Source organism: Saccopteryx leptura, chromosome X (assembly GCF_036850995.1).
Source record: "Saccopteryx leptura isolate mSacLep1 chromosome X, mSacLep1_pri_phased_curated, whole genome shotgun sequence".
NCBI classification, from domain to species: domain Eukaryota; kingdom Metazoa; phylum Chordata; class Mammalia; order Chiroptera; family Emballonuridae; genus Saccopteryx; species Saccopteryx leptura.
The window spans coordinates 57,169,800-57,194,645 of record NC_089516.1 but is presented as its reverse complement, the minus strand read 5'-3'; the positions used below and the strand labels follow the sequence as shown (position 1 = coordinate 57,194,645).

The 24,846-nt window shown below is 39.9% G+C and overlaps 1 long non-coding RNA gene across 3 annotated transcripts in view; it reads right to left on the bottom strand.

Annotated features, from left to right (window-relative positions):
• LOC136385474 (uncharacterized) overlaps positions 1–24,846 on the bottom strand; it is a 299,892-nt gene that overhangs the window by 254,573 nt on the left and 20,473 nt on the right. The gene's annotated exons all lie outside the window — the stretch shown is intronic.

Below are 24,846 nucleotides of genomic sequence, written 5' to 3'. Positions count from 1 at the left end.
GATGGCTTTTATTACTTCTTGTCTGATTGCTGTGGCTAAGACTTCCAGAACTATGTTTAATAAAAGTAGTAAAAGGTGGCATCCCTGTCTTATTCCTGATTCTAAGGGGATTACTTTTAATTTTTGCCTCTTGAGTATGACATTAACTGTCGTTTTCTCATATATGACCTTTACTACGATGAGGTATGCTCCCTCTATTCCCACTTTGCTGGAAGTTTTGACCAGAAATAGGTGCTGGATATTATCAAATGCATTTTCTACATTTATTGATATGATCATGTGATATCTATTGCTTTTCCTTTGTGTGTGTGTGAGAGACAGAGAGAGGGACAGATAGGGACAAACAGACAGATGAGAAGCATCAATTTTTCATTGAGGCACCTTAGTTTTTCATTGATTCTTTTCTCAAAAGTGCTTTGACCAGGGGGCTGTAGCAGACTGAGTGACCCCTTGCTCAAGCCAGTGACCTTGGCTCAAGCCAGTGACCCTTGCTCAAACCAGATGAGCCTGTGCTCAAGCTGGCAACCTCACAGTTTCGAACCTGGGTCCTCCCCATCAAAGTCTGATGCTGTATCCATTGTGCAACCACCTGGTCAGGCTATCCTTTTTCTTTATGTAATGAATTACACTTACTGATATGCAAATATTGTACCAGCCTTGCCTCCCTGGAATAAATCCCACTTGATCATGATATGTGATCCTTTTAATATACTGCTGGATCCAGTTTGCTGACATTTTGTTGAGAATTTCAGCATCTATACTCATCAGGAATATTGGCCTATATTTCCCTTTCTTTGTAGTTTCTTTACTTTGTTTTGGAATGAGGATAATGCTTGCCTCATAGAATGAACTTGAAAGTCGTCCCTCCACTTGAATTTTTTGAAATACTTTGAGAAGTTTCAGTGTTATTTCTTTGGATATTTGATAAAATTAGCCTGTGAAGTTAGCTGGTCCAGAACTTTTGTTTTCTGGGAGATGCTGTTTTTTTATTTTTAAGTTTAAGCAATTTTTAATTTTCATTAATTTTAATTTATTTTGTATATATGGATCCAAGTGTCCCACTCAATATAACACCCTTACCCTCACCCCATGCTGCCCTTTCCTCCCTCTTTGCCCCTGACCCCCTAACTCCCTACCCACTTCCCTCTGGGATTTGCTGTCCTGTTATCTGTATCTCTGTTATGTATACATAATTTCACTAATCCCTTCACCTCCTCTGATCCCATTGTCTCATTGCATTTCCCTCTGATAGCTGTCCTTCTGCTCACTGTGATGGTGCCTCTGTCTCTATTTAATTCCTTAGTTCACTTTGTTGAATAAATTTCACATTTAAGTCAGATCATATGATACTTGTCTTCCTCTGCCTGGCTTATTTTACTTAGTACAGTAATCTCCAAGTCTATCCATGCTGTCATAAAAGGTAAGAATTCCTTCTTTTTCATGGCCACATCGTATTCCACTGTGTATATACACCACTACTTTTTTATTTATTTATTTATTTATTTTTCTGAAACTGGAAACGGGGAGAGACAGTCAGACAGACTCCCGCATGCGCCCGACCGGGATCCACCTGGCACGCCCACCAGGGGCATGCTCTTCCCCCCCAGGGGGTCGCTCTGCCGTGACCAGAGCCACTCCAGCACCTGGGGCAGAGGCCAAGGAGCCATCCCCAGTGCCCGGGCCATCTTTGCTCCAATGGAGCCTTGGCTGCGGGAGGGGAAGAGAGAGACAGAGAGGAAGGAGGGGGGGTGGAGAAGCAAATGGGCACTTCTCCTATGTGCCCTGGCCGGGAATCAAACCCGGGTCCCCCGCACACCAGGCTGACGCTCTACCGCTGAGCCAACCGGCCAGGGCCACACCACTACTTTTTAATCCACTCATCCATTGATAGACACTTGGACTGTTTCCAGATTCTAGCTATTGTAAACAATGCTACACTAAACACAGGGGTGCATAATTACTTTTGAATCAGTAATTTGGTATTCTTAGGATATATTCCTAAATGTGAGATAGCTGGATCAAAAGGCAGTTCAATATTTAATTTAAGAAAACTCCATACTCTTCTCCACAGTGGCTACACAAGTCTGCATTCCCACTAGCAGTGCAGTAGGGTTCCCTTTTCCCCACACCATGGCCAGCACTTTTTGTGTGTTGACTTGTTAATGAGCGCCATTAACACAAGGTGTGAGGTAGTATCTCACTGTGGTTTTTATTTGCATTTCTCTGATGGTTAGTGACATTGAATATTTTTTCATATACCTATTGGTCATCTGTATGTTTGGAAAAGTGTCTATTCAGTTCTTTTGCCCATTTTGTAATTGGATTGTTTGCCTTTCTGGTGTTGTTTTAGATGTTCTTTATAATTTTTTGTTATTAACCCCTTATAAGATGTATTGACAAATATGTTCTCCCATTATGTGGGTTGTCTTTTTATTTTGCTCATGGTGTCTTTTACTGTGCAAAAGCTTTTTAGTTTGATATAGTCCCATATGTTCATCCTGTCCTTTATTTTTCTTGCCCGTGGTGATAAAGTGGCAAAAATATTGCTACAAGATATTGGAGAGTTTACTGCCTATGTTTTCTTCCATCATGCCTATGGTTCTACAACTTACATTTACGTCTATATACACTTTGAGTTTATTTTTATGAATGGTGTAAGTTGGCGGTCTAGTTTTACTTTTTTGCATGTACCTGTCCAATTTTCCTAACATAATTTATTAAAAAGACTGTCTTTACTCCACTGTATGCTCTTACAACCTTTGTTAAATATCAATTGACCATAAACGCATGGGTTTATTTCTGGCTTCTCTGTTCTGTTCCATTGATCTATATGCCTCTGCTAATGCCAGTTCCCAGCTGTTTTGATTACTATGGCCTTGTAGTATAACTTTATATCAGGAAGTGTAATACCTCCCACTTTATTCTTCATTTTCAAAATTGCTGAGTCTATTCATGTTCTTTTTTGGTTTCTTATAAATCTTTGGAATATTTGTTCTATATCTTTGAAGTAGGCATTGGTATTATAATTAAAATTGCATTGAACTTATAGATTGCTTTCAGTAATATAGACATTTTAATTATGTTTTTCATATCCATGAACACACTATATGCTTCTACTTGTTTGTATATTACTTGATTTCTTTTTTCAGTGTTTTATACTTTTCCAAGTACAAGTCTTTTAACTCCTTGTTTAAATTTACTCCTAGGGACTTTATTTTGTGTATGTGCTGCATTAATGACAGGGATTGTTTCCTTAATTTATCTTTCAGAAAGTTTATTGTTGGTGTATAAAAGTGCCACTAATTTCTAAATATTAATTTTATATCCTACCATCTTGCTGAATTCCTTTATCAGGTCTAGTAGTTTTTTGACTGAGACTTTAAGGTTTTCTATGTACAGTATCATGTCATCAGCAAATAATGATAGTTTTACTTCTTTTCCAATGTGAATAGGTTTTATTTCTTCTTGTTGTCTGATTGCTGTGGCTAGAGGAAATAGAAGAAAGGAAATAATAAAGGTCAGAGTGAAAATAAATAACATAAAGGCTAAAAAAAAAGATCAATGAAACCAATAGCTGGTTCTTTGGAAAGGTAAACAAGATTGATGAACTTGTACCGACTCATCAGGAAAAAAAGAGAGAGGGCTCAAATAAGTAAAATTAGAAAAGAAAGTAAAGACAACTGAGAGTATACAAAAATATGGATTGTTAGGAAATACTAGGAAGATCTATATACCAAAAAATTTAACAACCTAGGTGTAATGGATAAATTTTTTTAATTGATTTTAATTTGTTTACATAGATTCTAGTGTTGCCCTGAATGCTTCCCCCTGTTCCCCATATTCTTGTCAACATCTCCCTTTCCCCCTCCCCATAAAGCCCTCACCACTTCCCTTCAGGTTTGTCTCCTTCTATTATGCCCTTTTCTCAGTCTTCTTTTCATCTGATCCATTTGATACCTCCTATGTCTCAATTCCATTCCTTAGTTCACATTGTTCATTGGATTCCTCAAATCAGTGAGGTCATATGGTATTTCTTTTTTTCTGCCTGGCTTATTGCACTTAACATAATAGTTTCTAGGTACATCCATATTGTTGCAAAAGGTAAAATTTCCTTCTTTTTCATGGCCCCATATTATTCCATTGTATATATGTACAATGCCTTTTTAATCTACTCATCCACTGACACACACTTGGGCTACTTCCAGATCTTGGCTATTGTAAACAATGCTGCGATAAACATGGGGGTGCATTTCTCCTTTAATCAGTGATATGGTATTCTTGGAATATATTCTTAAAAGTGGGATGTCTGGGTCAATAGGCAGTTCCATTTTAAATTTTTTCAGGAATCTCCATACTGTTTTAAACAGTGGTTGCAATAATCTGCATTCTCAACAACAGTGCAGGAGGGTTCCCTTTTCTCCACATCTTTGCCAGCATTTACTCTGTGTTGTTTTGTTGATGAGCACCATTCTGACTGGTATGAGGTGATATCTCATTGTGGTTTTATTTATTTATTTTTTTTATTTATTCATTTTAGAGAGGAGAGGGAGAGAGAGAGAGAGGAGAGACAGAGAGAGAGAAGGGGAGAGGAGCAGGAAGCATCAACTCCCATATGTGCCTTGACCAGGCAAGCCCAGGGTTTCAAACCAGCGACCTCAGCATTTCCAGGTCAATGCTTTATCCACTGCGCCACCACAGGTCAGGCTCATTGTGGTTTTAATTTGCAATTCTCTAATGATTAGTGATGTTGAGCATTTTCTCATATGCCTATTGGCCATCTGTATGTCCTCTTTGGAGAAGTATCTATTCATATCCTTTGCCCATTATTTGATTGGATTGTTTATCTTCCTGGTGTTCAGTTTTACAAGTTCTTTATAAATTTTGGTTATTAACCACTTATCAGATGTATTGTCGAGTATGTTCTCCCATTGTACAGTTTGTCTTTTTATTCTGCTCTGTCTTTAGCTGTGCAAAAGCATTTTAGTTTGATATAATCCCATTTGTTCATCCTATCTCTTATTTCAGTTGCCTGTGGAGATACATCAGCAAATATATTGCTGCGAGAGATGTTGGAGAGCTTATTGCCTATATTTTCTTCTAAGACGTTTATGGTTTCACGATTTACATTTAAGTAAAGTACATTTTTAGTTTATTTTTGTGAATGGTGTAAGTTCATGGTCTAGTTTCATTTTTTTGGAGGTAGCTGTCCAATTTTCCCAACACCATTGATTAAAGAGGCTGTCTTTACTCCATCGTATGCTCTTACCTCCTTTGTCAAATATCAGTTGTTCATAAAGGTGTGGGTTTATTTCTGGGTTCTTTGTTCTGTTCCATCCATCTATATGCCTGTTCTTATGCCAAACCAACCTGTTTTGAGTACAATAGCCTTGTAGTATAACTTGATATCAGGAAGTGTGATACCTCCCACATTATTCTTCCTTTTCAAGATTGCTAAAATTTTTCTGTGTTCTTTTATTTGTGTTCTGAATTTTATTTTTGTTCTTTTATGGTTCCATATAAATTTTTGAAACATGTGTTCTATATCTTTGAAGTATGTCCTTGGTATTTTAACTGGTATTACACTGAATTTATAAATTGCTTTCGGTAATATAGACATTTTAATAATATTCATTCTTCCTATCCATGAACACTGTATATGCTTCCTCTTGTTTGTATCTAGCACCTGGGGCAGAGGCCAAGGAGCCATCCCCAGCGCCCGGGCCATTTTGCTCCAATGGAGCCTTGGCTGCGGGAGGGGAAGAGAGAGACAGAGAGGAAGGAGGGGGTGGAGAAGCAAATGGGTGCTTCTCTTATGTGCCCTGGCCGGGAATCGAACCCGGGTCCCCCACACGCCAGGCCGACGCTCTACCGCTGAGCCAACTGGCCAGGGCCTGTTGAGAGTTTTTTGAAAACTGTTTGGATCTCATTTGTTATAATCGGTGTGTTTGGTTTTCTGATTCTTCCAGATTGATTTTTGAAGGATTATATGTTTCAAAGGAATTTTTCCATTCCACGTAGGTTGTCCAATTTTTTGGTACACAGTTCTTCATAGTATTTTCTTACAATCCTTTGTATTTCTCTTGTGTCAGTTGTTAATTCTCCACTCTCATTTCTAATTTTATTTATTTGAGTCCTCTCTCTTTTTTTCTTGGTGAGTCTGGTTAAATGTTCATTGATCTTGTTTACCTTTTCAAAGAACCAGCTCTTCACTTCATTGATCCTCTGTATTGTTTCTTTAGCCTCTATGTGATTTATTTCTGCTCTGATCTTTATTATTTTCTTCCTTCTACTACTTCTGGGCTTTACTTGCTGTTCTTTTTCTAGTTCTTTTATATGCATGGTTAAGTTAATTATTTGAGCTTTTTCAGCCTCTTAAGGTATACCTGTAATACTATGAATTACCCTCTCAGTACTGCTTTTGCTATGTCCCAGAAATTTTGAGTTGTTGTATGCTCATTATCATTTGTTTGTAGAAATTTATTTCTTCTTTGTTCTTATTGTTAACCCATTCGTTATTTAATAAAATGCTATTTAGTTTCTATGTGTTTGAGTATTTTTCATTTTTTCTGTTGTGGTTGATTTCTATTTTCTTGCCACTGTGATCAGAGAAGATGCTTGACATGATTTCAATCATCTTAAATTTGTTGAGACCCCTCTTCTGCCCTAACATGTGGTCTATCCTAGAGAATGTATCATGAGCACTTGAATGGAATGTATAGTCTGCTGTGTTAGAGTGAAAGGTTCTAAAGATATCTATTAAATCCAGCTGATCTAGTATGTCTTTTAAGTGCTGTTTCTTTGTTAATTTTCTTTCTTGAAGATCTATCTAGTGATGTTAGTGTGGTATTGAAATCCCCTACTATTATAATATTGCTGTTGATCTCGCCCTTTAAATCCATCAAAGTCTACTTTATATATTATGTGCTCCTATATTAGGTGCATAGATATTTATAATAGATATATCTAACTGTTGGATTGCTCCCTTTATCTTTATGTAGTGAACTTCTTTATCTCTTACTATAGCAGGGGTTGGGAACCTTTTTAGCTGAGAGAGCCATGAACGCCACATATTTTAAAATGTGATTTCATGAGAGCCATACAACAACCCGTGTACATTACAAATTATTCTATAAAAATATGGTGTTGCCCTGGCTGGTTGGCTCAGTGGTAGAGTGTCGGCCTGGCGTGCAGGGGTCCCGGGTTCGATTCCCGGCCAGGGCACACAGGAGAAGTGCCCATCTGCTTCTCCACCCCTCCCCCTCTACTTCCTCTCTCTCTCTTCCCCTCCCACAGCCAAGGCTCCATTGGAGCAAAGATGGCCCGGGCACTGGGGATGGCTCCTTGGCCTCTGCCCCAGGCACTAGAGTGGCTCCGGTCGCAACAGAGCGACACCCCGGAGGGGCAGAGCATCGCCCCCTGGTGGGCAGAGCGTGCCCCCTGGTGGGCATGCCGGGTGGATCCCGGTCGGGCGCATGCGGGAGTCTGTCTGACTGTCTCTCCCGGTTTCCAGCTTCGGAAAAATACAAAAAAAAAATTTGGTGTTGTCCTGGAGGACAGTTGTGATTGGTTCCAGCCACCCACAACCATAAAAGTGAGCAGTAGGAAATGAATGGATTGTAATACATGAGAATGTTTTATATTTTTAATATTATTTTTTTATTAAAGATTTGTCTGTGAGCCAGATGCAGCCACCAAAACAGCCACATCTGGCTCACAAGCCATAGGTTCCCAACTCCTGTACCATAGCCTTTGTTTTAAAGTCTATTTTGTCAGATATAAGTGTTGATATGCCAGCTTTTTTTTTTCATTTTCATTTACATAAAATAATTTTCCAAACTTTTACTTTCAGTCTACGTGCATCTTTTCTTTTGAGTTGTGTCTCTTGCAAAGAACATATGTAAGGGTCTTGTTTCCTTATCCACGCAGCTACCCTATGTATTTTGATTGGATAATTTAGTCAATTTACGTTTAAGATTATTATAGATATGTAGTTGTTTATTGTCATTTTGTTCTTTAAAGCTACATTCCTCTTTTACTACATTCTTTTCCCCCTTTGTTCTGTTTACACCAGGTCCCATAACATTTCTTGCAGCATTAGTTTGGTTGTAATGAATTCCTTGAGTTTTTTGTTTGTTTGTTTTTTGGTTTTTGTGGTTTTTTGTGTTTTTTTTGGTCTGGAAAGCTTTTTATTTCTACCTCAATTTTAAACAATAGCTTTGCTGGATAAAGAAATCTTGGTTGTAGACTCTTGTTCTGCATTACTTTGAATATTTCTTGTCATTCCCTTCTGGCCTCAAGTGTTTCTGTTGAGAAGTCAGATGTCATCCTTATGGGGGCTCCTCTGTAGGTAATAGACTGCTTTTCTCTTATGGCTTTTAGTATTCTTTCTTTATCTCTTAATTTTTGTATTTTAGTTATGATGTGTCCTGGTGTTGGCATTTTTGGTTTCATCCTTAATGCAACTGTGTGTGCTCCTTGAACTTATGTGACTTTTTCCTTCATCAATTTATGGAAGTTTTCAGCTATGATTTCTTCAATCAAATTTTCTATCACTTGTTTTTTCTCCTTCAGGAACCCCTATAATGTGGATGTTATTTCTCTTAATGTTGTCACAGAGCTCTCTTAGAGTTTCCTCAGACTTTCTGATTTTTTTGTTTTTGCTGCTCTTTTTCCATGCTTTCATTTATCTTGTCCTCTAACTTGCTGTTTTGGACCTCAGCTTCATCTATCCTGCTTTTAATTCCTTCCAATGTGGTCTTCATATCTGATATTGTATTTCTCATTTCTGACTGATTTTTTTTTATTATTTTAATCTTTTTTTTATACTTGCTATCTCTTTATTTAGGTGCTCATTATGTCCATCTATTATTGTTCTAATATCTTTGAGTATCCTACAATCATTATTTTAAACTGTGCATCCAATATTTGAGTTATATCTGAATCATTCAAGTCCTTTTCTTGGGATTTCTCCTGATTCGTTTGGGTTGCATTTCTATGCCTTCTCATTTTGTCTGTGTATAAGAAGGGTGTGGCCACCAGAGTCCAATGGGTATGACCTCCGTGTTCCGGCCTGTATGCAGGCCCCCTACTCCTCTGCTGCTGCCTCAAGTTTTTGGGTATCACCGTTGATGGTGCCAGCCTGCTGCAGCAGGCACTGCCATTTCCACCTCTCCTCCATGGGCAGGGCTGTGTTCACGTGCTAGGGCTATAAGCTATGGCTGGCCTCAGCCTTTGTCCTACCTCCATGAGCAGGACTGTGTATTGTGGCAGGGCCACAAGCCTTGGCACCATGGGCAGGGCTGCATACATATGCTCAGCCACGGGTCTCTGCCAGTTCCCTGGCTTTCGCCCTACTCCCACTGTCACCCTACTCCTCCTTCTCCTGTACTGATATCTCCTATTACTGAAACTATGCTACCACTGTCAACTGAAGAATCTCTGATAATACTTCTACCCTCTCATTAGATCACAGATGCTCAGGCCTATTGCTGAAGGTCCTGTGATGAGCAAACTGCAGATGTGTATTCCTGTCACTGCTAAAACAGCCAGTGTGATGTCCATTGCTTGGAGAAAATCTTGGGCCCAGTGCAGTTACCCTTACATCCTCAGCAATACACTTTTATGAGCTCTTTTACTGCTTCCCTTATATCTAAAACTCTGGCATAATATTAGGGGTCCCAGAGCCAGGACACAATCTGAATTGCTGATATCACACTACAGTTAGAATCAGTCCTCCTGTTTCATGGTGGCCTCAGTGCTTGAAACACATTTGCTTGATCTCTCTACTCTTTCCTATCAGGTTTCTTGTCAATCATGAAAAACAGAATCATGGTAGGCCTTCTTCCCATCAGTGTTCTGGACATGCATAAATTCCAGCTGTGAAAATACCTTAGGTTCATACTCATACATTTGGATTCCTTTAGTACTAATTATAATTGCTTTTAATTAAATTTAAACAATTTGTCATGTAACATATTTTTTTCTTCCAGTATTTAATTTTTAAAATAAATTTTGTGTTGGTATAATTTTCAATTTACAGAAAAAATTACCCAGATAATACAGCAGGTCCTTAAATAATGTTTCCTTCTATGTAATTTTGTTATAATACTAATAAGAAAAAATCAATTCCAAACCAGGGCCATTGTCTCTGGTTTTGCATGTTTTCCTCACGTCTGCGTAGGTTTTCTCCAGGTACTCTGATGTCCTCCCACATCCTAAAGGTGTTCACATTAGGTTAACTGATGTGTCTACATTGTCCCAGTCTGAGGAGTTTACATGTGTGTGAGAGACCCTGTGGTGGAAGGGCATCCTGTCCAGATTGGACCCCACCTTGTGCCCTACGTTGTCAGGAGGAGCTCCAGCCACTCACAATGCTGAACTGGAATAAGCAGGTTGGAAAATAACCATCTGATTTGTTTTTTTATCAGTTTTTCTTAAATGTATGTACTGCTCACATTCATTTCAGTGGTTAGTATTAGAAGATTTTGGGGTCTTTATTTAGGAGTTTGGTAATTTTTTTTTATTAGAAATATGTTTAGAAGCTTAAATCTTGTTTATATTTATTAGCCTATGGTAAAACTGGTTTTGTTATGTCATTTTGCTTAAACTCAGTTTCTAAGAACATATTGATAATACTGAGGACTTACTATACATGGTTACTATATAACCTTCACCCAGTCTCCCCTAGTGTTAACATATCACATTATCTTGTTATATTTGTCACAACTAAGAAACCAGTTTCTGTATGTTACTATTTACTAAGCCACAGATTTTATCTGGATATCACTAGGTTTTCTGCTACTTTCATTTTTCTATTCAAGGACCCAATCAAGCATTGTCTCTTTGGTCTGTTACCATTCTTCAGTCTTTCCTTGTCCCTTAAATTTTTAAATGGATGAATTACTTCTATGGCAGTTCTACAGGAATAATAGCCCAATTCTGTGTAAATTAGAAAGGTTATGGAAAAGGTTTCTTCCCATTAACTCTGAAAAAAACAGGTTTGCCAATAAAGAGAGGAGCAAGAAAGCTCCAGAATGTTGTTTCATAATAAAACAGATTATATTTCTGAGGTTGAATTTGCCTTTACTCTTTCAAAATAGGAGCCTGTTTTATATAGGCTATGAGAAAATATCTCTACAGTTTATTTGCATCCTTTTCTCTGTTGACTAGTTTGAAACTGTGAGCCAAAAACTCCCCAAATATTATTGTTTCACAGTTGATACTGTGGATGCAAAGTGTGCCATTTACAGCTAGCTGTATACCCAACACTATTCTCATCTTATTCCAAAAGAAACCCAGATTTGTTTGAATCAGCAATGTATTTGGCTATAAAAATTCAATCCTCAGGCTTCTTTGCAGCTATGTGTGGCCATGTAACATCATCCCAGCCAATTAGATGTAAGCAGAAGTCTACTGGATGAGGCTTCTGAGAAAGCTAGTTCTTTTCTGGGAGGGGGGTAGAACTAGAGACAGAGGGAGAGAGAGGGAGAAGCAGTTGCCATGTGCCTTGTGTACTCTAGTCCCACTTTTTTCTGCATAAAATGTAAACACAAGGCCTGAGGAAAGAGCAATCAATTTGCAAGCATAGGAATATTAAGAACAGTAAGTGGAAAGCAGAAGGAGCCGCCACACCAGCTCCACAGTGCCTATCTCCAGACTTGACATGAGAATAACAAATAAAATAATATGAAAAATAAAACATTTTACTTAAGTCAATATTTGCCAGGTTTTAGTGATATGTAATCAATATTATCATACTGACAGAGACACACTTGCAACATATACTGACCCAGTACTGAAGTAGACAGTGACAGTCAGTAACCACGCTAAATAATCTCTGAGAAATTAGGAAGACGAAATAAATGCCAGAAGATTGAAGATAGGCAACGTGCCACATTTCAAAATGGACCTAAGGACCAACCTCCAAGAACTCTAAACACAATTCTCACTAAACATATTACTACTTCCAAAGGATTTTGCTTGCTTCTCTAAAGGTTAAACTTCACTTAATTTGGCAGCTTATGGAACCAAATGAATGATCAAACTAAGGTCCACTGCAGCTTGGAAACACTTATCTGCCTTGGTATTGAGGGCCCTTCTTGGAGTGTCTTTTGTTGTGGAAGGAATGAGCCAGTCATGTGTACTGCTCCCCAGAGTGATAAAAGTTCTGTGTGAGTTTTTGGCTCATGATGTCAACACAAGTAGGGGCTAGGGCCACAATCTAGTTGATGCAACACTTACTGTGTGCAGACATTGGTTAAACTCATTACATAGATTATCTAAGTTGATGTTCACAATGTTCCAATGAATGGCATACTATTATTACCCTCATTGTACAGATGAAGAAACTGAAGCACAGAGAGATCAAATAACCTGCCCAAGAAAACTGGCTAAAGGAGAGCCTCTAATCCATAATTCAGAAAATTTCGGGAATCTATCATTTGATTGGTTATCCCTTTGCATCACTGAGACATGACTAAAGATCTCACCTCCTTGACAATTGCCAGGGTTGAGTGGGAGAGGGACTGGGGGGGGGGGAGTAAGAGGAACAAATATATGGTGATGGAAAATGATTAAACTTTGGGTGATTGGTACACAATATAATCAATAGTTACAATGACATAGTAATCCTTTTTTTAATTTTACTTAGAAAATTAAATTTAACAGGGTGACACTGATCAAAAAGAGTACATAGGTTTCAGGTAAACATTTCTATAGCATTTGAGCTGTTGATTATGTTGTATACCCAATGATGTAAAGGGGTATACTTGTATAGACTTACTGGTAATTTTCGGAGCTATGAATGTAATTCCTGACATTCAACCCCAAGGTACAAGAGCAATTCTAACTCAAATGTCTAATACCAATCTCTGACATGTAGATAGTTTGGAAGTTGTTTCTCCCAGTCTCACAATAAGAAAATGTGTTGAGCAAACAGAAAAGCAATATTTTCTTAGATGTACAAACTAAAATGTGAAGAGTCAGGTGAATTTAATCACAGCAGATATTAGATTAAGGCAAAAGCTGCTGGAACCAATTTTTTTTTTTTTTTTTTTTTTTTTTTTTTTTTTTTTTTTCATTTTTCTGAAGCTGGAAACGGGGAGAGACAGTCAGACAGACTCCCGCATGCGCCCGACCGGGATCCACCCGGCACGCCCACCATGGGGCGACGCTCTGCCCACCAGGGGGCGATGCTCTGCCCATCCTGGGGGTCGCCATATTGCGACCAGAGCCACTCTAGCGCCTGGGGCAGAGGCCACAGAGCCATCCCCAGCGCCCGGGCCATCTTTGCTCCAATGGAGCCTTGGCTGCGGGAGGGGAAGAGAGAGACAGAGAGGAAAGTGCGGCGGAGGGGTGGAGAAGCAAATGGGCGCTTCTCCTGTGTGCCCTGGCCGGGAATCGAACCCGGGTCCTCCGCACGCTAGGCCGACGCTCTACCGCTGAGCCAACCGGCCAGGGCTGGAACCAATTTTTGTCGGAACATTTAAAGGGTTGTTTTGATGGATTGCTTGAGGCTGGGCGTGGCCTAGGCTGAAGGTTGAAAACTCCTGGGTGACCAGTCTTGGGGACAAGCCTACACTTTCTTGGGTTTTGCCACCAGAAATTCCACCAGGTTCTCATAGTAAAGGTCAAAGAAAAATTCCCTCATGTTTTCTCTAAGTGATGGGGAAAAGCAACCATTTTGAAATATACCCAGTGTTTCCAATAATAAAGGCCTACTCTTCAAAGGAAAAACCTTACAGAGCCCTTCCTGAGATAATTTGTAACCAGTGGATGTGCACTGCAAAAAATGTATAAAATTCTTCAGAGTGGAGTAAAATGGCGTAGGTCAGAAAATAAAATCTACATAAAGAAAGGCAGGGTTTTTTAGAAGTGATAAATAAAGGTAAAATACACTGTTATTTTTCCTAGTCTTAACTAATCTAATAGCAATAATGTATTGGTGATTATACTATGTTTTAAGTGAAATTAAACTACAGGAGAGACAGGAAAGAGGAACTGGCAACACTCTGTAAAAAGGAACCTGCACTACCCATGAGGCAGTACAGTGTTATTTGAAATAAAACTTAAATTAGCTGTAAGTATATATTGAAAATTCTAGAGAAACCAATAAAAATTTGAAAGTAATATAATTGATATCCTAAGAGAAAAGAGAACATAGAATAGTATAAAATCCTTATTAAAACAAGAGAAGGCAGAAAAAGAGAGAAAGGTTTAAAAAGAAACAGAAAAGAATAAGTACAATGAACATAAAACAGTTACACACATGGTATAGGAATCCAACTATAACAATAATTACTTTAAATGTGAATGGTCTAAACACATAAATTAAAAGATGGAGACTGTCAAAATGGATTTAAAAAGACAAGACTATATGTTGTCTTTAAGAAATCCACTTAAAGGGGGTCCTTGGGTTATGACACAGTTCCATTCCTACAACAGTGATGTAACCTAAATTTTGGTGTAAGTTGAATTACACTCTAGCCTAAGTCACTTCCCTATCCTAACACAGTTGTAAAATCATAATCTAGAACAGAAAAAACACAGCTAAGCCACAGAAAAAGAGTACTGTGTATTCTTCCACTGCACAACCAAACTAACTCACCCATGTAGTCCATAAGTACGACGTTAATGGCATAAGCCAAAACACTCATGTCTCAGTTTAAGTTTTTATAGGAGTATGCATCATAAACTCAAAACATCATATGTTGAGACTTTTGTAACCCAAGGATCCCCTGTATATGCAGCCAAAAACAGAGTGTGAAAATACATGAGGCAAAAGTTGATGGAACTATAAGGAGAAATAGACAAATCCGTTGTTATATTTGGAGACTTCAATACCCCCTTTTTAGTAATTGATACATTAAGCAGGCTGAAAATCAGTAAGAACATAGTTAAATTGAACAGTTCCATCAATCAACTTGATCTAATTGACACCCATAAAGTATTTCATTCAACAACAGCAGTATATACATTCTTTTCAAATTAAAGGAAATATCCACAAATACAAACCATACTCTGATCCATAAAACATCCCTTAAATTTGAAAGGATAGAAATCATACAATGTCTGCTCCCAGCCCGCAGTGGAATTAAACTAGGAATCAACAACAGAAAAGTAACTGGAAAATACCCAAATATTTGAAGATTATACAGTACATTTCTAAATGACACATGAATCAAAAGAGAAGTTTCCAAAAATTTAAAATGCTTTGAACTAAATGAAAAAATACAACTTTTCAAAATTTATGGGATACAGCAAAAGTAGTGGTTAAGGAGAATTTATATATCAGCAGTGATATATAATTAGAATGATATATAATTGGAATTTAAAATTAAAAATACCTTTCCTATTAGCACCAAAAAATGAGATATTTAGACATAAACCTCACAAAATATATAGAGTATCTATATGAAGAATACTAAAAAACTTTGATTGAAAGAAATCAAAGATCTAAATGGAGAGATGGTCCATGTTCATAGATCAGAAGATTAAATATTGTAAAGATGTCACTTCTTCCCAACTTGATCTATACAGTCAATGCAATCTCAATCAAAATTCGAGCAACTTATTTTGTGGAGAAATGGATTCTAAAGTTTTTATAGCAAGGCAGAAAATTCAGAATAGCAAACACAATATTGACAAAGAACAAAATCAGAGAATTGACACTAACAAACTTTAAAAATTATTTTAACGCTACTGTAATCAAAACAGCATGGCATTGATTAAAAAATAGACAAATAGATCAATGAAAAATAGACAAATAGATTTGTATGGGTTTAATTCAACCCATACAAATATAGCCAACTGATTTTTCAAAAGGAGCAAAATCAAAGGCAATGCAACAGAGAAATAATACCCTTTTAAAAAATGGTGCCAGCCTGATCAGGTGGTGGCGCAGTGGATAGCACGTCGGACTGGGATGAGGAAGGACCCAGGTTCGAGACCCCGAGGTCGCCAGCTTGAGCGCGGGTTCATCTGGCTTGAGCAAAGAGCTCACCAGCTTGGACCCAAGGTCGCTGGCTCCAGCAGGGGGTTGCTCAGTCTGCTGAAGGCCCAAGGTCAAGGCACATGTGAGAAAGCAATCAATGAAAAACTAAGAAGTTGCAACGCGCAACGAGAAACTGATGATTGATGCTTCTCATCTCTCTCCGTTCCTGTCTGTCTGTCCCTGTCTATCTCTGCCTCTGTAAAAAAAAAAAAAAAAATGGTGCCAGAATAATTGGATATCTATATGAAAAAAAAAAAGGAAAGAAAAGAAAGAAGAGAAACCAAAACAAAGAACCAAACAGAAAACAAAATCAAGACACAGAACTTACACCTTTCACAAAAATTAACTGAGAAAGGAACATAGACTTAAATGTAATATATAACACTATAAACTTCTAGGAGATAATACAGGAGAAAATCTAGGTGAACTTAAATTTACAAATGACTTTTTCAATACAATGCCAAAAGTATGATCCAGAAAGAAAAAAAAATGAATATGTTGTACTTTTTAAAAATTGAAAACCTCTGCTTATGAATGAAAAGATTAGCTACCGATTGAAAGAAAATATTTGCAAAATACAACCTGATAAAGGTGCTGGTATCCAAAATATACAAAGAACTATTAAAAATCATCTATAACAAAAAAATAATAATAAGTGGACAAAAGATCCAAACAGTAAAGTAGCAGGATACAAGATTAACATTAAAAACTGGTGGCATTTTCATATACCAGTAATGAACTATCAGAAAGATAATTTAAGAAAACAATCCTATTTACAATTCAAAAATAATAATAATAAAGTACACAGGGATATATTTAACTAAGAAGGTAAAAAAAAAAAAAACCCTATACCCAGAAAATTATAAGACACTGACAAAAGAAACAGAAGAAGATACAAATAAGTGGAAGCATATATCGTGCTCATGGAAAGAAAGAACATTATTTAAATGTGCATACTACCCAAAGGAGTCTATATATTCAATGCAATTCCTATCAAAATACCAATGGCGTGTTTCACAGAACTAAAACAAATGTTCTAAAAGTGTATATGGAACCAAAAAAAGCCCCCCAAAGCCTCAACGATCTCAAGAAAGAAAAATAAACTTGGCGGTATCACGCTACCTGACATGAAACTATACTAAAAGGCCATAGTAATCCAAACTGTATGATACTAATATTAAAACAGATATATAAATCAATGGAACACAATAGAGAGCCCAAAGAGAAACCTCTGCCTTTATGGTCAATTAATATGGACAAAGGAGTTAGGAAAATACAATGGGTTAAAGACAGTCTGTTCAATAAATGGTGCTGGGAAAATTGGAAAGATACGTCCAAAAAAATGAAATTAAGACTACTTCCTTACCACATACACAAGAATAAACTTAAAATGCATTAAAGACTTAAATGTAAGACATGAAACCATAAAAATTCTAGAAGAAACCATAGGCAGTAAAATTTCAGACATTTCTCATAACAATATTTTTTCTAATATATCTCTTCAGGCAAGGGAAACAAGAGAAAAAATATAAACAAATGAGACTACATCAAACTGAAAAGTTTTGCACAGCAAAGGGAGCCATTAATAAACTGAAAATACAATACACTGAATAGGAGAACATATCTGCCAATGATACATCTCATAAGGGGCTAATTTCTAAAGTTTAGAAAGAACTCAACACCAAACAAGCAAACAATCCAATTAAAAAAAAGTAGACAAAGGTCCTGGATAGACATTTTGCAAAAGAGGACATACAAATGGCCAATAGACATAAAAGAGGACCAACATCACTAATCATCAGAGAAATGAAAATTAAAACCACAATAAGGTATCTCTTCACACCTGTCAGAATGACTATCATTAATAAATTCACAAATGACAAGTATTGTCAAGTGAGTACAGAAAAGGGAACCCTTTAACACTGTTGGTTGGAGTACAGATTGGTGCAACCTTATGGAAAATAGTATGGCGTTTCCTCAAAAAATTAAACATAGAACTGCCGTATGACTCAGTGATTCCACTTCTAGGAATATATATGAAGAAACCCAAAAACTGATTTGAAAGAATATACAGTCATCCCTCACCATATCGTGGTTCACCTTTCACGGTCTCACTGTATCACATACTTTTAAATTGTATATATCTAGTTTTGTATCATGGATTTTTCACTATATCACAGGATTTCGTAGTATATAGGTATTTTTATATATTTATTATTTTAATTATTTTTGCAGTAAAATAAGAAAAATAAGGTGGGAAAGATTAATAATAGTGTGGGAAAGGTTTATAAGAGTGTGGGAAGAGTTTATAACGCCTTAAAATATATATAAATAATAAAATAAATATAAAGTCACTACTTTGCGGATTTACACTTATTGTGGAGGGTTCTGGAATGTAACCCCCACAATAGACAAGGTACCACTGTATGCACCCCTATATTCATTGCAGTGTTATTTACAATAGCCAAGACTTGAAAGCAGCCCAAGTGCCCATGAGTGGATAAAATGCTGTGGTACATTTACACAATGGAATACTACTCAGCTATAAAAAGAAGGAATTCTTACTTTTTGTAATAGAATGGAAGGATCTAGATGGTATTATGCTAAGTGAAATAAGAGTTAGAAAAAGACAAACATCATATGATTTCATTATATGTGGAATCTAATGAACAAAAAAAAGAGACTCATAGATACAGAGAACAGACTAACAGCTGTCCAAGAGGAGGGGGCTGGGAGGCTGGGTAAAATAGGTGATGAGATTAAGCAAAAAAAAAAAGGTAAAAGGAAAGAAACTCAGACACAGACAACAGTATGGTAATTACCAGAGGGAAACAGGGAGGGTGGGGGCAGGTAGAAGAAGGTAAACAGAAGATAAATGGTAATGGAAGAAGAGTATACTAAATGGTGAACATACAATATAATATATACATGATGTATGTAACATCAGTGTCCAAGGCCAGGCGGGTTCATATTGGATTCAGGCAGACAGCAGAGTAACTGTGGAACCAGAAGGTATTGGGCCATTCTCAATTATTAGAGTCTCCCAATGTCAGGCAAAGTGAACAGGCAGGGGAAAACTACTTCTCATGGCAGCAGGTGGACAAAGAGGAAAATCAACCCTCATAGCAGCAGGCAAGTAGAGAGGAAAACAGCCCCTCACAGTGGCAGGCAAGAGATCTGCAATCTTCCCTGAGGGAAAATACCCATAGCCTTATGTAGTCTACATACATATGGCCCTGCCATGTGCTCAGGCACTACTCATGCAAAGTGCAAGCCAACAAGCCTAACGCAGCTGTTTGCCCACATTCCACCCCTTTAGGGTTGCTCGCATCATAATCCACAAAACAGGTATCTTCCACAATGGTCCCTGTACGAGGAGTGAAGGTACATTACATAAACAGAGACTACAGCAACAGCACAAGTTATACCAAAAATGACAATTACAAAGGTGCCCTTCACAATGACATCTCCCTGAGCACCCAAGGTATAACACATTTCCAACTTAAGCAGCCAGGTGCTGGTTGCCCAGGGAGTTAACTAGAGATCCACCTCTAGTCCCCTACCCCACAGTGCCAACAAGGGTATCCACCATAGGTAGGGGGCCTGCACAGTCCAGGGTCATGTCCATTGAAGAAAGTGTCCTTGCTGTGTCTCTGCAACTGGATGGGAGTAGTTGTGCGGTGCAGGAGGGCCTCCCCAGGTGCTGCAGCACTCCCATGGGGATCTCTCATACGGAATATTGGCCACAAGTGGTGTGTCTATCCATCAAGTGAGCTGGTGGCCCTCGCTTATCACAGTTCCTACTTCCCTCTTGTCCATTACACCAATCAATGATCAGTACACAATTAACAGCCCCCCTGTCTGTGCCAGTCACCCTAGGTGAAGGTCCCTTACAGGCAACTAGCCATACAGTTTTTTTATAGTGGACCTAAGCACCTTTCCATAAGCACTTTGCCCACTGCCACAAGCTTCATCCAAATCCCTCAGCAAGATCACAGGGCCTAGAGGCATCAAACACATTCAAGGCCTGTGCCACCTTGACAACTCTCTAAGCTGCTACAAATACACCTTGTGCATGCTCAGTCCAATACCAGAAAAACTCCTTCCAAATAAGTTTATATAAGGAGTGCAGTAACTAAGCCAAATGGGATATGAATGCTCTTCAATACCCCAAAAGGCCTAGGAATTCCTGTAACTGTTTTACTGTAGTGGGAATGGGGAACACCTGGATCTTATCTATAACCATGTCAGGAATAACTTTCATCTTACCTGACCAAACAACCCCTAAGAACTTAACAGATAAACGAGATGCTTATAATTTTCCCTCGTTGACTGCCCAGTCACACACTTTCAAATGGCACAACAGGGTAGGGCTCCTTGCTCCAATTCTGGAAGGGAGTCACTAGTTACCATGATATTGTCAATGTAATGGTACATACGAACCACCTATGGCCATTTCCATTAAGCCAGGTGCGCAGCCACCAGCCCATGATATAAGGTGGGGCTATGCAAATAGCCCTATGCTAATACTGTAAAGGTCCATTGCTGCCTTCCAAGTGAAGGCAAATTGGTCTTGACTCTCTGCAGCTACATCAATAGAGAAAAAGGTGTTAGCCAGATCTGCCAGAAAGTGGTATGTCTCCAACTCACACCTTAGCCAATCCTTCAGGTTAGCTATCAAAGGAATAGCAGTGTGCAAAAGGGGAACAACTTTATTAAGTTCTCTGTAATCTACTGCCATTAGCCAGGTTCAGTCTGGCTTGTGCACAGGCCACACCAGGGATTTGTAAGGGCTGTACACTGGCTGGATGATCCTCACCTTTTCTAGTTCAAGGATAGTCCCTGTGATTCCTTCATAACCAACCACCTGGCAGGTGGTACTGCTTTGTACTAGTCATGTGTCGGGGAACAGGTAATTGCAAGGGTGGATGTACGGCATGTCCTTGCAACCCTGCCTTCATGACCCGGACCCACAAGTGGAACTCCCTGCCTGTAGTTTTCAACCACAGTCCTTGTAAGACAAATATTCACAAAATATGTGCAGGGATAGGAGATACATATACCTTGTATGGCTTATGAGGCTGTCTACTTATCTCCAAAGGAATAGTTATTGACTGTACTTGAACAGTTTTGCCCCCATAACTGTCAATGGCCACTGGGATTCCAGTGAACTTCTCTGGCTTCCCATAGAGAGGAGAACATGCTGTACCTGTATCCACCAAAGCCAACACCAATTGTATATTAGAAGAGGAGCAGTAGATTGCCAAATCTAAACAGGGCCTCCAGTCCCCACCTGTCTCTGTTAGATGGGTTCCTCAGCCTTCCCCCTATTCAAACTGGAACAGCAGGTCCTGGGGATTCTGCTTTCCCTCAGCTGTCTCCATCATATAAACTTTTATGTTTGTGTGTGTGTGTGTGTGTGTGTGAGAGAGAGAGAGAGAGAGAGAGAGAGAGAGAGAGGAAGGGAGAGAGATAAGAAGCATCAGCTCTTCATTGTGGCACCTTAGTTGTTCATTGATTGCTTTCTTATATGTGCCCTGACCAGGGGGCTACAGCAGACTGAGTGACCCTTTGCTCAATCCAGTGACCTTGGGCTCAAACTGGTGAGCCTTGCTCAAACCAAATGAGCCCGTACTCAAGCTGACGACCTCAGAGTTTCTAACCTGGGTCCTCTGCATCTTAGTCCAATACTCTATCCACTGCGCCACCACCTGGTTAGGCCTCCATCATATAATCTTGCAAACATGCCACCTGAGCACCAACTGTTTTACTAGTAACGGCTGGAACCTCTGTTCTGCTTAAAGCTATTGCTGAAGCTCTAACAGAACCCTATTAGACCTGCCATTCAATTTCTCTCTATCTGCCCCTGTCACAATTAAATCTACCCACATCTGTGCTTGGGTGACCTTTACAGGCCCACTTCTCTTATTAGTTAGGAAGGCAGCACAGGCAGCAGCCACACAGTCTTATGGTTCCATGCTGCTTCTATTGCCACCGTCCATGTAAAAACATTGATGGAATGCTCCACATAAGGGCCCAACATAGCCACCAGTGACCCAAAAAGGGCTGAAAAGGCACTACAGAGAATAAGGTCCCACATCCCTACCATAAATAATTCTTTATCTGGCTCATGGAACCTCAGGTTGAAAGCAGCATTCCTGATACCTAGTTTCTGGAGGACTTGCTGCAGCTCAGTATGTGACTGCCACGAACTCACTGCTCCCAGCAAGTCCCCAGCATTCTACCAGATCATCACCCATTCTAATAGGATATGGTTTCCTGGGTTTCCATGGCAGTTCTGAAGATGTTGCCTCAAGGAGGAGTGTGTGGTAAAGGCAGTTAATTTCTCCATCTCTGTTCTGGAGATCATGATGTCATCTATCATTATGTCCCACAGCCACAGCAACCAGGCTGCCAGGGACTCAGTGGGTTTCTGCCTGAATTTTGCCCCTAACTCCATCATCTCTGTCTGAGCGTAGGGCTGGACGACAGAGTGCTCCACTACATATGGAGGGTTTTGTGCCTGTCCTTGAGGCACCTTTGGCTGCTGGATTTTCACCTTCTGGGTGACCACCAGCTGGGCTCTGATTCTGCTGACAGCATTTTCAGCTAAAACCTCCTCCTCCTCCTTCAGCAACCACTTCAGCTCTTGTGCCTGCCGACTCTCAATCTGAAGCTGAAACTCAAGCTCCTGAAACTGAAGTTGTTTCTCTAACTACTGCCACTGCCAGTGTTCAACTTCTAGTGCAAACTGAATCTCTCAAACCCGCAATTCTTTCTACTTCAATCATTCCAGCTCCTGTTGTTGTTGGTTCTCAGCCTTAGCCTGAACTGGAGTCCTGGAACCTGGGTGGCCTCTCGCAGAGTTTCAGTTTCTGCTCACAGGGCTGTAAAAACACCCAGCCCATCTCCCCCAACAGGGAAGCTGCAGGGAACCACATGCTCAAGAATGGACACTCCTCTATCCCACTCCTCAAGGATGTTGGAAGCACCATATCAGTCTGATCCAAAACCTTCCCATTATGCCAGGTGTAACACCTGTGACTGAGGCCAGGTAGGTTCACAATGGATTCGGGCAGACAATAGAGGAATTGTGGACCAGAAAGTGTTGGGCCATTCCTGTTTATTACGGTCTCACAACAGCAGGCAAGCAAACAGGGAGGAGAAAACAGCTTCTTATAGCATTGAGTAAGTAAAGAGGAAAATCACCCCTCATAGTGGCAGGCAAATGAATAAGAAAATGGCCCCTCACAGTGGTGGGCAATCAATCTGCACTGGAAAGTACCTGTAGCCTAATGTAGTCTACACACACGTGGCTCTGTCACATGCTCATGCACTAATCATGCAAAGTGTAAGCCATCAAGCCTAACACAGCTCTTTTCCCAACAGTGTATTATAGAATTACATACTTGAAACCTATATAATTTTATTAACTGATGTAACCCCAATAAATTCATTTTAAAAAAGGAGATCTGGGAGTGACGTCACGGAAATGGCGCCGTGAACAGCGCGTCCGACAGATCTCCCCAAAATCACAACAAATTTATCAACTAGAAACAGGAAAATTTATCTTCGGAGCAAACTGAAAGCAATAGGACTGTTATCACTCGAATCTGAAAGACGAGGGTGTGGAGGAAGCTACCCCAGGGACGTTCACTCAAGCCGCGAAAAAGTGCGCCTGGGGTAAGTCATCCCGCACTCGGAAGCCGCCGCTGCCGCTGCCGCTGCCGCTGCCGCCGCCAGCCCGGGTCGGTTGCAGAACGAGCGGCGAGCAGCTGCTGGCGCGCTCCCGGTCTGGTTGCAGACCGAGCATTGCAGACCGAGCACCGCTAACGTTCCCAGCGGCCCGCGCACGGGGAGCGGGAGAGGCCCCAGGGCGGTATTCCCTACTTGGGAGATTCTCTCCGCGGGCGGGGCACCTCACCCAGCCATTCAAGCTAACAATCAAGCGTTGGGGGAGGGGCGCGCGCAGGCAGCCTGAAATACCTTCGGGAGCACAGCTGCGACCCAATTACTAAAATTAACTTAACCCGTGAAATCTGCGCACCCTCGGTTCTAATTGATAAGATCTCTCTCAGTTCACTGACCCAAGACAAGAGGCTTGATATTTTTTGGTGCCTCTCGCTAAAGGGGCGGGGGCAACTTCTGATTGATAGAGCCTCCATATTCAGGGATAAACGCTAACAAGAAGGACTTGGCAGATAATAAGATCTATAGCACACTAGTCGCAAGCAGAGACTAGTGCCTTTTCTTACCGGCCAAAACAGGCTACAAAGTGTGGAAAGCCTGGGTTGAGAGGTCCAACGGAATGCTAGGCGCTGAACAATCACCTTGACAACAATTGACTCCCACCCCCGCCTGATTACACTGGAGGCCCTGACTGTCAGAGCCCTTCCCAGAGCCTTGCACTGAGTGGGGATAGAGTGGGGATTTCCCAGCTCTTTGAGCCTCTTATTCCCCAGACAGAAGCAGTGGCAGCCTTGTGGCTGGATCGCCAGGCTGCTGGTTCGGGAAGGGGGGACTGGGAGAGAGAATCCACGAAGGTGAACTCTCTCGTCGGTAGACCCTGCAGACGCCGGCAGGCCTTGACTACCAGCAAGACTAAAGCCAATTGTGTGACATTGCCGTAGAACCCCATCAATTGCAAGTCCCTGCCTGGGTGTGGCGCAGGGGCAGGGCCTGGGGTGCAGAGTCGCCGACCGGGAAGAGGGAGAGAGGAGAAGGAGGAAGAGGTTGACATCTCAAAATCAGGAAAAATCCACAGACTTTGCAGCTTGTTCCACTGTTTGTTTGGTTTTTTTTTTTTGTTTGTTTTTTTTTGTTTGTTTGTTTTTTGTTTTTTTTTGTTTTTTTTT